Source organism: Macaca thibetana, chromosome 1 (assembly GCF_024542745.1).
Source record: "Macaca thibetana thibetana isolate TM-01 chromosome 1, ASM2454274v1, whole genome shotgun sequence".
Taxonomy (NCBI): Eukaryota; Metazoa; Chordata; class Mammalia; order Primates; family Cercopithecidae; genus Macaca; species Macaca thibetana.
Genome location: NC_065578.1, coordinates 216,464,732 through 216,479,051, shown reverse-complemented (window position 1 = coordinate 216,479,051; position 14,320 = coordinate 216,464,732). Strand labels below are relative to the sequence as shown.

General features: G+C 40.1%; 1 protein-coding gene and 1 non-coding gene across 6 annotated transcripts in view; both read right to left on the bottom strand.

Annotated features, from left to right (window-relative positions):
- Nucleotides 1-14,320, bottom strand: part of EFCAB2 (EF-hand calcium binding domain 2) — a 483,350-nt gene that overhangs the window by 46,445 nt on the left and 422,585 nt on the right. The gene's annotated exons all lie outside the window — the stretch shown is intronic.
- LOC126944809 (U6 spliceosomal RNA) lies at nucleotides 5,985-6,088 on the bottom strand. The gene has a single exon (XR_007722199.1). It is a non-coding gene; the product is annotated as a U6 spliceosomal RNA (small nuclear RNA).

Here is a 14,320-nt window from a genome sequence, read left to right as displayed (position 1 = left end):
CTTTTATATCACAGGCTGGCCCCCATAAGAATTTGTGTTTATCACTCCCAGAAAATATCAGTTTTGTACTGTTTAGAAATTTACCTGCAAGAAGCAGAGGAATGAGCCAAATGACATCTTAACCCAAGTGCTCTGACTCTAAGATTATTTTTAAGAAACACACAGACACTGTGGCTTATGTAAGAGAATGTTCTTAGGCCGGGCGCGGTGGCTCAAGCCTGTAATCCCAGTACTTTGGGAGGCCGAGGCGGGTGGATCACGAAGTCAGGAGATCGAGACCATCCTGGATAACACGGTGAAACCCCGTCTCTACTAAAAATACAAAAAACTAGCCGGGCGTGGTGGCGGGTGCCTGTAGTCCCAGCTACTCGGAGGCTGAGGCAGGAGAATGGCGTAAACCCGGGAGGCGGAGCTTGCAGTGAGCCGAGATCGGGCCACTGCACTCCAGCCTGGGTGACTCAGCGAGACTCTGTCTCAAAAAAAAAAAAAAGAGAATGTTCTTGTCTTACAACACCCACACTGAGGCCAGGCACAGTGGCTCACGCCTGTAATCCGAGCACTTTGGGAGGCCAAGGTGGGCGGATCACTTGAGACCAGGAGTTCGAGACCAGCCTGGCCCACATGGCAAAACCTTGTCTCTACTAAAAATACAAAAATTAGCCAGGTGTGATGGTGCACACCTGTAATTCCAGCTACTTGAGAGGCTGAGGCATGAGAATCCCTTGAACCTGGGAGGTGGAGGTTGCAGTGAGTCGAGATCGAGCCACTGCACTCCCATCTGGGTGACGGAGTGGGACTCTGTCTCAAAAAAAAAAAGAAAGGAAGGAAGACCCCAACGGTGCACACCTGTAGTCCAAGCTACTTGGAAAGCTGGGGTAGGAGGACCACTTGAGCCCAGGAGTTCACGTCCATTTCCCACCTGGACAATATAGCAAGACACCTTTCTCCAAAAAAAAAAGGAAAAAAAAAAAGAAAGAAAGAAGATCCACAGTGAAACTTTTCTTACAATGTTTACAATTTACTCTCAAATAGTCTAGCAAAATGGAGATGATGAAAATAACAATAATAAAATGTATAAATACGTACGTGTGTTTGTACATATATAGAGAGAAACGGGGAGAGAGGGAGGAGAAAGAGGAGGTGAAAACAAACGTGGCAGATCATAAGGGATTGGTGAATCTGAGTAAAAGTGTGCAGGAGTTCAGGGCACCACTCTTACAGTTTAGAAGTTTGAAATTTTTTAAATAAAAACACTTTATTTAAAAAAAAAAAAGATATGCACATTTCACTCTCATCCATCAAAACCACAGTAATAGCAAACAATAACAGAAATCCTGCCTCATATAGATTAACTATTTAAAAAACAATTTACTCTTTTGTGTTACACTATCTGTATCACTTTGGCTTAAAAAGCTTGTTAGGAAGGATGTCTTAATCCTCAGTTTCATAACAAAATATATTAGTTACAACATTTTCACTCAGTACTTCAGAAACTTGGCAACCCTGGAGAGATCTAAAATATTGTTTCCTGAAGTGAAAGTTGAGATGAGGCTGTGTGTCAGTCCACCATTCCTTGCAGGTAAAAGAAAGGCACAGTGGACCCTCAAACAACATGGTGTGAACAGCACAAGTCCACTGAGATGTGGATTTTCTTCTGCCTCTGCCACTCCAAACAACAAGACCAACCCCTCTTCCTCCTCTTCCTCCTCCTCCTCCTCCTCAGCCTACTCCATGTGAAGATGAGAATGAAGACCTTTGTGATGATCTACCTCCTCTTAATGAGTAGTAAATACATTCTCTCTTCCTTTTTTTTTTTTTTTTTTTTTTTAGACAGTGCCTCTCTGTCACCCAGACTGGAGTGCAGTGGCACCATCTCGGCTCACTGCAACCTCTGCCTCCAGGGTTCAAGTGATTCCCCTGCCACAGCCTCTCAAGTAGCAGAGATTACAGGTATGTGTCACCACGTTCAGCTAAGTTTACTTTTTATTTTTAGTAGAGACGAGGTTTCACCATGTTGGCCAGGCTGGTCTCAAACTCCTGACCTCAAGTGATCCACCTGCCTTGGCCTTCCAAAGTGCTGGTGCTGGGATTACAGGCGTGAGCCACTGCACCAGCCCCTCATGATTTTCTTAATAATACACATGTATATATATTTTGAGATGGAGTCTAGCTCTCTCGACCAGGCTGGAGTGCCATGGAGCCACCTCTGCTTGCTGCAACCTCTGCCTCCCAGGTTCATGCGATTCTCCTGCCTCAGCTTCCAAAGTAGCAGGGATTACAGGTGCCCGCCACCACACCTGGCTAATTTTTGTATTTTTAGTAGAGATAGGGTTTTACCATGTTGGCCAGGCTGGTCTTGAACTCTTGGCCTCAAGTGATCCGCCTGCCTCAGCCTCCCAAAGTGCTGGGATTACAGGTGTGAGCCACCATGCCTGACCTAATATTTTCTCTTATTAAAGTAACATTAGTTTACTTTAGTGTAAGAATACAGTAGATAATACATATAACATATAAAATATGTGTTAATTGATGTTTATGTTATCAGTAAGGTTTTCAGTCCACAGCAGGCTGTTAGCTGTGTTTTCGGAGAGTCAAAAGTTACATGTGGATTTTCAACTGTAGGGGAGATCAGTGCTCCAAACCCCCACGCTGCTCAAGAGTCAAGTGTGTATGGAAAAGACGAAGCCCTTTTCATCCTCCATGAACGCTGATGACAGCAGCGCTGTGAGGGGCTCCCTACTGCTGGAAGAGATGAGTTTTGAGATGCACTCGCTGAGCTCCAGGCTCGGCTCATCAGCGGAAGCAATGGCTCGTCCTCTAAAAAGGAGCAATGGCTCCCAGCTGACGGATCACACTGACCTCACCCCAAGGCAGCTCACCGGTCAGGTGCCTTTCAGTGGCGATTCGTTGATGTAGTTGCCCAGTAAAGGCAATATAAGAGAGTAAGTGAGAAGAAAAAAATATAAGGGCAAATGAGGTAGGGGAAGGGAGGTGGCGTTTAAATATTAATCGCCCTTTCTTCTCAAATGTTTCTTTCCTCAAATGATAATGGAATGAGATGCATTTATTTCAAAAGGCCTTCCAAATTCCTTGAGATGAGAATAAAAAGAAATTATAGCAGAAGCAAAAACGACTTAGAGCTTCTCTTGTCCTCCCACGTCCTGAAACATGGGGCTAGAGGCACAAATGACCGAATGATCCTATGCACTATTCTCTCGTCGTAATTCTGGTGCCAAGGACATGGGAAAACAGCAGAAGGGGCCAGGTGGGCCCTGTATATGTCCAGATGGTATCAGGATGGAGCTGGGATCCTGGCCACAATGGAGGAAACCGTATTGCTAACAGTTCGGCCTCAGGAGTAGTGAGGATCCTAAAGGTGAGCTAAGAGTAAAAGAGAAGATGAGAAGGAGCACAGGTCGGGAAAAGATCAGGCCATTAATTTTGAGAAAGAGGATCAAGGTCTGCAAAGGGAGACAGCTGAAGAGAAAAATGTGAAAACACTGAAATCGGTGAAAAGAAAGTTACAGGAGATAGGAAAAAAAAACTTCATAGCTTAATGATGAAAATCAAAGAAAGAAGTTTAGAAATAAGAAAACAAGGCCGGGCGCGGTGGCTCACGCCTGTAATCCCAGCACTTTGGGAGGCCGAGGCGGGCGGATCACAAGGTCAGGAGATGAGACCATCGTGGCTAACATGGTGAAACCCCGTCTCTACTAAAAATACAAAAAATTAGCCAGGCATGGTGGTGCGTGCCTGTAGTCCCAGCTACTCGGGAGGCTGAGGCAGGAGAATGGCGTGAACCCGGGAGGCGGAGCTTGCAGTGAGCCGAGATCGCGCCACTGCACTCCAGCCTGGGCGACAGAGCGAGACTCCGTCTCAAAAAAAAAAAGAAAAAAGAAAAAAGAAAACAAGACATTAGACAGGAACTAGAAAATGAAACAAAAAGATAAAATAACTGATAAAATTATATACAATATTAAGGTTGGTTAACCTTTTTCTACTAAATGAGACTTTGAATGAAGAGAATTGATTAAAGATTAAAGTAAAGCTTTTAGGCCAGGCTGAGGCAGGGGAATAGGGTCTGGAGGCAGGGAACCTAAGGCTGTTTTACACTGACTTCCTAGAACTAAATTGAAAGGAAAACCCTAACTTTCCAGCCTAAGTAACAAAAGGACCAGAGGCTGCTCCCTTTGCAAACTCACTACCTTTTCTGGTAGGCAGATGGGAAACTGGCTGTCTGCAACAAGCCAGACTGATTGCAGGTTGAGTCTTTCTTTGCATCTTTGTTCACTCCGGCCTCTGAATGGTTGCTGTCCACAACCAATCAGACTGATTGCCTGCCAAGTCTTTGTCTGCATAGAGGTGTAACTTTGTACCCTAGCCTCTGATTGGCTGTGAAAACCAACTCCTGTTTGCCTTTGTAACTTCACTTCAGCCTCTGGTGGACTGCTTTCTGCAGCCATTCAGACTAACTGTGGGCTACCACTTCATTTACATGAGGTGAACATGAAGTGGCCGATGGGAAACTTCTAGCGGGTATTTGGACCCAAGAAGATTTTGCATCTGGACCCCAGAGCTGCTGCTCTGGCCCGCTCCCACACTGTGGAGTGTACTTTCATTTTCAATGAATCCCTGCATTTGTTCTTTTGTTGCTTCATACTTTCTTTGCTTTGCTGGGCATTTTGTCCAATTCTTTGTTCAAAATGCCAAGAACCTGGACGACTTGCAGTCACGACCCTTGACCAGGGACAAGGCAAGGTGGCTCGCACCTGTGATCCCAGCACTGTGGAAGGCTGAGGCGGGAGGACCACCTGTGTCCAGGAGTTCAAGACCACCCTGGGCAATACAGTGAGCCCCCGTTTCTACAAAAAAAAATTAAAATTAGCCAGGCATGGTGGTGTGTGGCTGTAGTTCCAGCTACTCTGGAGGCTGAGACGGGAGCATCACTTGAGCAGGTGAGGTTGAAGCTGCAGTGAGCTCTATGATGGTGCCATCACACCGTAGCCTGGTTGACAAAACAAGACTCTATCTCAACATAAATAAATTAAATTAAATTAAAGCAACCTTTTAAAACTATTTTTAACATTATTAAAATTAGTAAAGAATTTAAAATTATTAAAGTTATCTTTTCAGACAACTATTTAAAAAACTGAAACCAAGCCGGGCATGGTGGCTCATGCCTGTAATCCCAGCACTTTGTTGTGGGGGTGCTGAGGCGGGTGGATTGCTTGAGGTCAGGAGTTCAAGAGCAGCCTGACCAACATGGTGAAACCCATCTCTATTAAACACACACACACACACACACACACACACACACACACACACACACACACACAGCCAGGCGTGGTGGCAGGTGCCTGTAATCCCACCTACTCAGGAGGCTGAGGCAGGAGAATCGCTTGAACCCAGGAGGCGGAGCTTGCAGTGAGCTGAGATGGTGCCACTGCACTCCAGTCTGGGTGACAGAGCAAGACTCCATCTCAAAAAAACAAAATAAAAATAAATAAATAAATAATAAAATAAAAAACTGAAACCAATGTAGTAAAATAAAATTAAAATAGCTTTTTAAAGTTTAATAATTCCTTCTTTTGTTAAGTTTCTGGAGTAGAGAAAAAAGATACAAACTCATTTTGCATACAGCAATGGGCTGGTTATCACTGGCTCCTCATTGGCAAAAAGCCCTGATTTGGAGCCTTTTTTATTTCCATTGCGGTTTTATTTCCATTGTGCCAAGATGGATTTCAAGCTGCCAATTACAAACATGAAATCACTAAAGGTGGAGTCTGAAAGAAATGCACAATAGCATACCATTATTATATGGTACATCCACCATACACACACTAGACACAAATAACCTCAAAGCATAAATATGAGTAAAATATAGTAAAGTAATTAAGAAGTGGTAAATTGTGAGTATTTATTACCTTTCTTTTTGTCATTGTTAATAAAAGCATTTATTTTGCATTGTATACAGAATAACCTGAAAAAATATGGGATGCTTCATAAATTTGTGTGTCAGCCTGTGCAGGTGCCATGCTCATCTTCTCAATGTTGTTCTGATCTTAGATAAGTGCTGCTGAAGAAAGCACCGTTATTTTTTAATATAATTGAATTAAGTCTATATAATTTATTTTTAATATAAAGTAGCTTTAAACATTAGTTTGCAGAATTCCTGAAATGTAGCCATTAGCTCTTGTGAGCTGGGATAAGTCGGCACAGTCTGGCTCCAGCACACCACTGACAGTGAGAGTCAAATTCACTCCATTCAGACAGCTAAAGAGGCCTTCCTGGGGCAGTCCCTGTACAGGTTCATCTCCTCAACAGCGAGAGTGGCCAGGAGCAACTCACTCAGTTTTCTACCATGTACACAAAATAGAAATCAAATACTACTCTTGAAAAAAAAATTTTGTCCCTTTGAAAAATAAGTTTCTTCCTTTTAAATTGATTTCATGGGATTAAAAAAATGCTAACTCCTCAATTTTGGTAGGCTTTTGAAAGAAAATGAAAATCAACTGTTCCATATAAAGTATTTAAAATATGCTGAGACATTTGATTTCTTTTTCTTTCTTTCTTTCTGTTTTTTCTTATTCTTCGAGACAGAGTCTCGCTCTGTCGCCCAGGCTGGAGTGCAGTTGAGCAATTTCGGCTCACTGCAACCTCCGCTTCCCAGGTTCAAGCAATTCTCCTGCCTCAGCCTCCCAAGTAGTTGGCATTACAAGTGCCTACCACCACGCGCAGCTAATTTTTTGTGTTTTTAGTAGTGACAGGGTTTCACCATGCTGGCCAGGTTGATCTCAAACTCCTGACCTCAAGTGATCTGCCCGCCTTGGCCTCCCAAAGTGCTGGTATCGCAGGTGTGAGCCACCACACTCGGTCAACATTCGATTTCTTTTGTCAAAGTAGATGTCTTACATTGATAAGAAGTACAAACTAACTCCAAAAGCCTTTATGGTTACAAGTATAAAAAATGTTTTTCTGTACCTGTACTATATATATAGTAGGGGCTAGGAGTAAGACTATTTCAGAACAAATGATCCCCAATAAGGTGGCCCAATCATGGTGTCATCATTTAATTATGTATAGCATTTGGACCACTTAAAATGCTTGACCCGGGGAAGCTTGGTTCTTGGCAGGCTGGCATTTAGTGGGTGTAGTATCACGTTCCTGACACAAGGGGGAGCCAGTGCCATTGAGCTAGGCTGTGACTTCCATTTAAGGGCAGCCTAAGGTCAAAAACACCAAAGTGAAGACCAGATTCAGAACATTTCACACAATTATAAGAGACAAAAAAAATAGGCAAAACATTTTACCTGCTCTATTAAATAGCTAACATTATGCTAAGGATAAGAGAACATTTAAAGCAATCCAAAAATGTCTAAGGACAAAGCAGGGTTTGAAAATGGTTTTCATTCATTTAACAAATATTTGAAGCCTGTGATGTGCTGGTATCATTTACAGAACAGCAGAGAACAAAATAAAGACCTCGCCCTTACGGAGGGCATTTTTCACACATGAACCTTATTTTGGAAAAGCCATGAAATGAAGGTAAAATAGTGACCAAATCTCTTTATTCAGCAGAGCTATTCTGTTCAAAAAAGGCCTCTTTTATCCAAGGTCCCTCTAATCAAGAGATCATTTCTCCACTGCTAAAACATGCTTCCTGAACACCTGGTTCTAACTTGCCGCGGTATTATTTCTTATATAGTCCTATGTGCTAGAGTTTGTAGCCCCCTAATAAACTCTGGATCTTCTGTATATCATTAAAAACAAAAGCGCTACAAAATACTGGATATTACACAGAGTGACTGAGAAATAATTTAACCACACAGTCACTTTTCATCTGCCATGGCGCAGGCACTCCCCTCGACGCTGTGATTACTGTGAATTAGACAAAATCCCTGCTGTAATGGAACTTACAATCAAGGGAGTGAAAGAATAAACATAAAGAAATCTAAGCGAATTTTAGGTAGTGATAAATACAATGAAAAAATCACCACCATAACCACCATTTTCATAGTTCTATCAGTTTGCTAGGGCTGCCATAACAAATTACCATAGACTGTGTGACTTAAACCACAGAAATTGATTTTCTTGGTTCCGGAGGCCAGAGGTCCCAGATCAAGGGGTCAGCAGGTTGGCTGCTTCTGAGGCCTTCCTGAATTTATAGGGGCCACTTTTTCTCCCTGTGCCCTCACCTGGTCACCCCTCTGTGCATGAGCATCCCAGTGTCTCTCTGGGTGTCCAAACTTCCTCTTCTTATAAGGACACAAGTCAGATTGGATTAGGGCCCACCCTAATGGCCTCGTTTTAACTTAATCACCTCCCTTTGGTTTGGGCTTTTTAACTTAATCATCTCTTTAAAGACCTTATCTCCAACTAAGGTTACATTCTGAGGTATACTGGAGGTTAAGACTCTAAAACATGAATTTGGAGGGGACAAAATTTAGCCCATAACAATAACATCTTACAACTCACTGCCACCAAGCTTGCCTGGCCACCATTCCCTCTTGCCTGGACCTCTGCAGTAGACCACAGGCTGTCATTCTGCTTCTGCTCTTGCCGGCCATCTCAATCCATTCTCACAGCAGCCAGAACAATCTTTTTAAAATGAAAATCATAACAGGTAATGCCTGCTTAAAACCCTTCAACAGCTTCCTGGTCAACTTCTTCCTGATAAACTGCACTGAGAAACTTCTTTTTCACGGCACGTAAGGCTCCACATCATTTGACCCTGCCAAGCTTTTTGGCTTGATCTTCCACCGCTCTCTAGCGCCCTCACAGGTACACTATCCTCTTTGCTTTACTCCAGCATCCTGACCCTTTCCCCTTCAAAGGCCCTTTATATTTGCTTTCCCCTAGTTTACACAGCCGACTCCTTCTAATCTTAAAGTTCTTACCTCAAAAATTACTTCCAGAGACACTTTCCCTGACCAGAACATTTAAACTATTCCATCCCACCTAACCACACCCCAATTCTCTAATGTATTATCCTCCTTTATTTTCTTTATAGTGCATTTTGTTACATCATCCCGTTTTATTTACAGTGTAGCATTTATTACTATTTGAAATTATATTTATTACTTGCTTACTTGTCCATGATCCATCTTTCTCCTCTAAAATATAAGTTCCTTGAGGGCGGAGGCCTTGTCTTTCATTGTTATATTCTAACACCTAGAAAAAGCTCACACTTAATAGGAAATCAGGTATTTGCTGAATAATTCATGTTTGTGTGTTTGTTTTTTATACACAGGGCCTCACTATGTTGGCTAGGCTGGTCTTGAACTCCTGGGCTCAATCAATCCTCCCGCCCCAGCCTCCCAAAGTGCTGGGATTACAGGTGTGAGCCGCCGTGCCCAGCCGATAATTAATGAATTTGTAGAACACTTTATAGTTGAAAAATGCCTTTCAATTAAACAGTACTTTCATATATATTCACTCATTTAATTCTAATGTCAATCTATGTTATATTCCCCATTTTAAAAATAAGGAGACTAGAACTTTGAGACGCTATCTGACTCGCCCTGCTAGTAACATAGCTAGTCTGGGGCAAAACTGGAAACTGGTCCCATCCTCTGACTCCTGGGCGTGTGTCTCAGCACTTTTTGCGGTAACATCTTCTAACAAATCTTGATGGCGAGTGTGATTCAAGGTGAAAAGTAGTGGCAGAGAAAAACACTCAGGTGCAGACCAGACCTTGTGCTGTCTGCATATTTCTCCAAGAGGCCTTGGTCATAACAAGGGTTTCATAAATGTTTACTGAATTAATAGACTACAGCATTTTTCTGTGTTGGGAAAGGCCTAAGTAATTCTAAATTCCACATTGCCCAATGGCTGCCAACTGCCCAAACAAAACAAGAACAAGCCCACTGTCCTGGAATTTCCTTGTTAAAAATGACACCGAAACGCCGCTTGGCAAAAACCGCAGTAAAAACAGTCTCAGGCGAGATCGACCGACAGATGCTACTTGTGGGCCAGAGTCCGGGGGGGAAGCAATATTTGCACAATCTCGAAGTATCTCTTCCAAGATATTTACCAAATACAAAAGGAAAATGCATAACTTTGCTGTGGGGAAACCTGGCAGACACTATCTTAAGCAAGCAATTAAGGTGAACGTCATCAGTACTAAAGCATAGCAACATCATGGATTCTGACATGATGCTCAGAGAAGGGCACAAACTCACTTGTGTGTAGTGTTCTCGCCAAAAATATACTGCCTCAATCTAAACACAGGAAAATATCTGGCAAACCCAAACCGAGGGACATTCTAAAAAAGAATTCAGCAGGATTTTTCAAAAGTATCAAGGTCTTGAAAGAGGAACTGTCACAGATTGGAGGGCTAAAGAGACAAGACGACAGTGCAGGACAGGGTTCTGCATGGATCCTAGGAGAGAGGACGGAATTCGTGGAAAAACTGGTGAAACTCTAGCACGTCCCTAGTTCAGTTGATGGTACTGAACCAAGGTTAATTTCTTGGTTTTGATCATTGTAGTGTAGTTATGTAAGATGTGAATGGGGGGAGGGATACACAGAAACTCTCTTGAACAATTTTTTTTTTTTTTTTAGAGGCAGGGCCTCACTCTGTTGCCCAGGCTGGAGTGCAGTGATGCCATCATAGCTCACTGCAGCCTCGAACTCCTGGGTTCAAGCAATCCAACCACCTCAACCTCCTGAGTAGCTGGAACCACAGGCATGAGCCACCATGCTTGGCTTTTTTTTTTTTTTTTGTAGAGACAAGGTTTCATTATGTTGCCCATCCTGGGTACTATTTTTTTGCATTTATATAACTCTAAAATTATTTCAAAATAAAATGTTTTTAAAATACTGGATAATATTTCACTGTGTATACATATCACATTTTCCTTATCCCTTCATTTGTTTGGACACTTACGTTAATTCCCTATATTGGCTATTGTGAATAATGCAGTAAATAAGGGGGTACACTGAAAAGATTAAATTTCAAAATAATAGCATACTAGATTCCTTTTTTCTCTGTGGTCAAGGAATGGAAATTTCTGGTTAATCAAATTTTTTTAAAGAGTTACCACTTTTACACAATATCAGGATTATTAGCCATTTACAATGTAAGATTTTTCTCAAGATATTATAAAATCTCTTGATTTTATAATTCTTTTTTTGGCATAAAATTTTATTACGTAAAATTTTATTAAATTTTAAAATCTTTTTACATCTGGCTTTTATTTTTCCTACTCCAAGTTTATAATGGAATTCATTCATATTTTTAAATACTTAACAAGGTTTTGTTTTAAACCTAGATACTTGTTGCACACAAACTTTATCTTACTATACAGCATGAAGTATAGATCCAATTTTATATTTTTCCAAATAGCTATCCAGTTAAATCTATGTTTTTCCCACACATCAGAGATGCCATTTATATCCTATATTAACTTTCCATACGCACTTGGAACAATTTCTGGATTTTCTATTCTATCTCATTGATCCATTATGCCATACTGTTTTAACAATAGAGGATTTGTAATATGTTTTAATATCAAATAAAGCTAAACTCACCGCCTTACTCTTTATCAGAGTTTTCTTGCCTATTCTTGCTAACTTATTTTTCATATGAAAATCAAAATTCACTTATCTAGCTCCAAAGATCTGATAATATTTTAATTGAGATTGTGTTAACTTAATGAGTTAATTTAGGATTATTTGGCATCTTTATAATTTCGAGTCTTCTTATCCAAAAACATAGTATGTCTATTTGTTCATCTATTTTTATATATTTCAGGTTATCTGAATGTAGCATATTTTTGTTATATTTTTGTCTATAAATTTTAGCTTTTTTGTTGCTACTGTAAATGAGTCTTATTTTCCATTATATCATCCAACTGGGCATTGTTTGTATAGTTGAACACTCTTTATTTCTATGTATTAATTTTATTCCCTACCATACTTTAGCAAATATTTTTCTTTGTAATTTTTCCATTCCACACGTATTTAATCATATATCTGTGAATAAAGATAGTTCTTTCTTCTATCTTTTATACCATTTAATGTCAAATACTTATGTGTCTGTTATCACCTGTCTAATTATATTGGTTAATACTTCTAGTCAATACTAAATAATAACAGCAAATGCGGACATCGTTATCTTATTCCTGACATTAATGAAAATGCTGTTTGTGCCTTCTTTATTAAGTAAGAAACTAGATTTTGGGCTGAAACACACGTATTTTATGCTAAGAAAGCATGTGCTTAATTTCTACTTTATTGAGTCTTTAAAATTATGAATGTGTGAATTCTGTCAAATGCTTCTATAGATCTCTATCTGATCCTATGATTTTTCTTCACAGATCTGTTTCTATGATAAATTACATTAATAAACTTCCCAACACAGAACTATTTTTACATTTCTGGAATAAACCTCCATTTGCTTACATGTGCCACTGAATTTTGTTGCTAATATTTTATTTACAATTTGTGTACAGATATTCATAAGATTGTTTTGTAAGTTTTTCTAATGCAATATTTGTTAGGTTTCTGGTATCAACATTATACTTACTTTGGAAAAAGAATTTGGAAGTTTTCCTTCTTTTCCTATTCTCTGAAAGAGATGAAGTAGCACTAGAGCTAAAATGTTCTTCTTTGATAAGAATTATCCTATGAAACTATCTGGATTGAAGCCTTTTGGTGAGAGAACTCTGAAAACTTGCCTAATGATTCTATGTAAATTAGTGTGTTTAGATTTTCTATCTTTATGAGATCAGTTTGTTTGTTTTGCTCTTTTCATCAATTGATTTTTAAGTGTATAATCCAGTGGTTTTTAGTATATTCACAAGGTTGAGCTACCATCACCACCATCTAATCCTAGAACATTTTAATCACCCCGTAAAGAATCCCCATACCTGGTTGCAGTTATGTCCATCCCTCCCTCCCCTTACCTCCTCACAACCACTGATCTGTATGTCTACAGATTTGCCTGCTCTAGACATTTCATATAAATGTCATACACATGTGGCCTTCTGTGTTCAGCTTCTTTCACTCAGCATGATGTTTTCTAGATTCATCCGCGTTGTAACACGTATTAGTACTTCATTCCTTTTTATAGCTGAATAATAGTCTATTTTATGAATATATCATGTTTTGTTTATCCATTCATCACCTGACTGACATGTGAGTTGTTGGCTGTTATAAATAATGCTACTATGATCATTCATCCACAAGTTTTTGTGTGGACATATTTTTTCATTTCTCTTCAGTATAAGCCTAGGAATGAATTTGCTGGGTCATATGGTAACTCTACATTTAACTTTCTCAGGAACTACTAAACTGTTTTCTAAAGTGGCTGCACCATTTTATATTTCCACCAACAATTGCTATCTTTCATTTTTAAAATTACAGCCATTCTAGTAGATCTAAAGTAGTATTTAATTACAATTTTGATTTGCATTTCCCTGATGACTAATGATGCTTAGCATATTTTCATGTGTTTTCTGGCCATTAAATAATCTTCCTTAGAGAAATGTCTATTCAAATACTTTGTCCACATTTTAATTGGGTTATTTGTCTTTTTATTGTTGTCAATTTTTTATATATTACAGGTACTAGACCCCTTATCAGATAGATGATTTGCAAATGTTTTCTCCCACTTTGTGGCTTGTCTCTTTATCTTCTTGACAGTGTCCTTTGAAGCACAGAAGTTTTTAATTTTGGTGAAATTCAATTTATCTATTTTTGTCTTGGGTTGCTTGTTTGAGGTATCATAGCTAAGAAACTACTGCCTAATCCAAGGTCACAAACATTCACACCAATGTTTTCTTCTAAGGGTCTTACAATTTTAGCTCTTCATTGAGATCTTTTTTTTTTTTTTTTCTACTTTTTTTGAGACACAGTCTCGCTCTGTTGCCCAGACTGGAGTGCAGTGGTGCAATCTCGGCTCACTGCAACCCCCGCCTCCTGGGTTCCAGCGATTCTCCTGCCTCAGCCTCCCAAGTAGCTGGGATTACAGGTGTGTGCCACCAGGCCTGGCTAATTTTTGTATGTTTAGTAGAGATGGGGTTTCGCCATGTTCGCCAGGCCAGTCTTGAACTCCTGACCTCAGGTGATCCACCCACCTTGGCCTCCCAAAGTGCTGGAATTACAGGCATGAGCCACTGCACCCAGCCCTTTTATTCATTTTGAGTTAATTTTCATATATGGTGTGTGGTAGGGTTCAACTTCATTCATTTGCATGTGGATATTTAGTCATCCTAGCACCATTTGTTGTAAAGACTATTCTTGTTTTCTATTGAATTGTCTTGCCATCTTTATTGAAGATCAACTGACCATAAGTGTAAGGGTTTATTTCCAGACT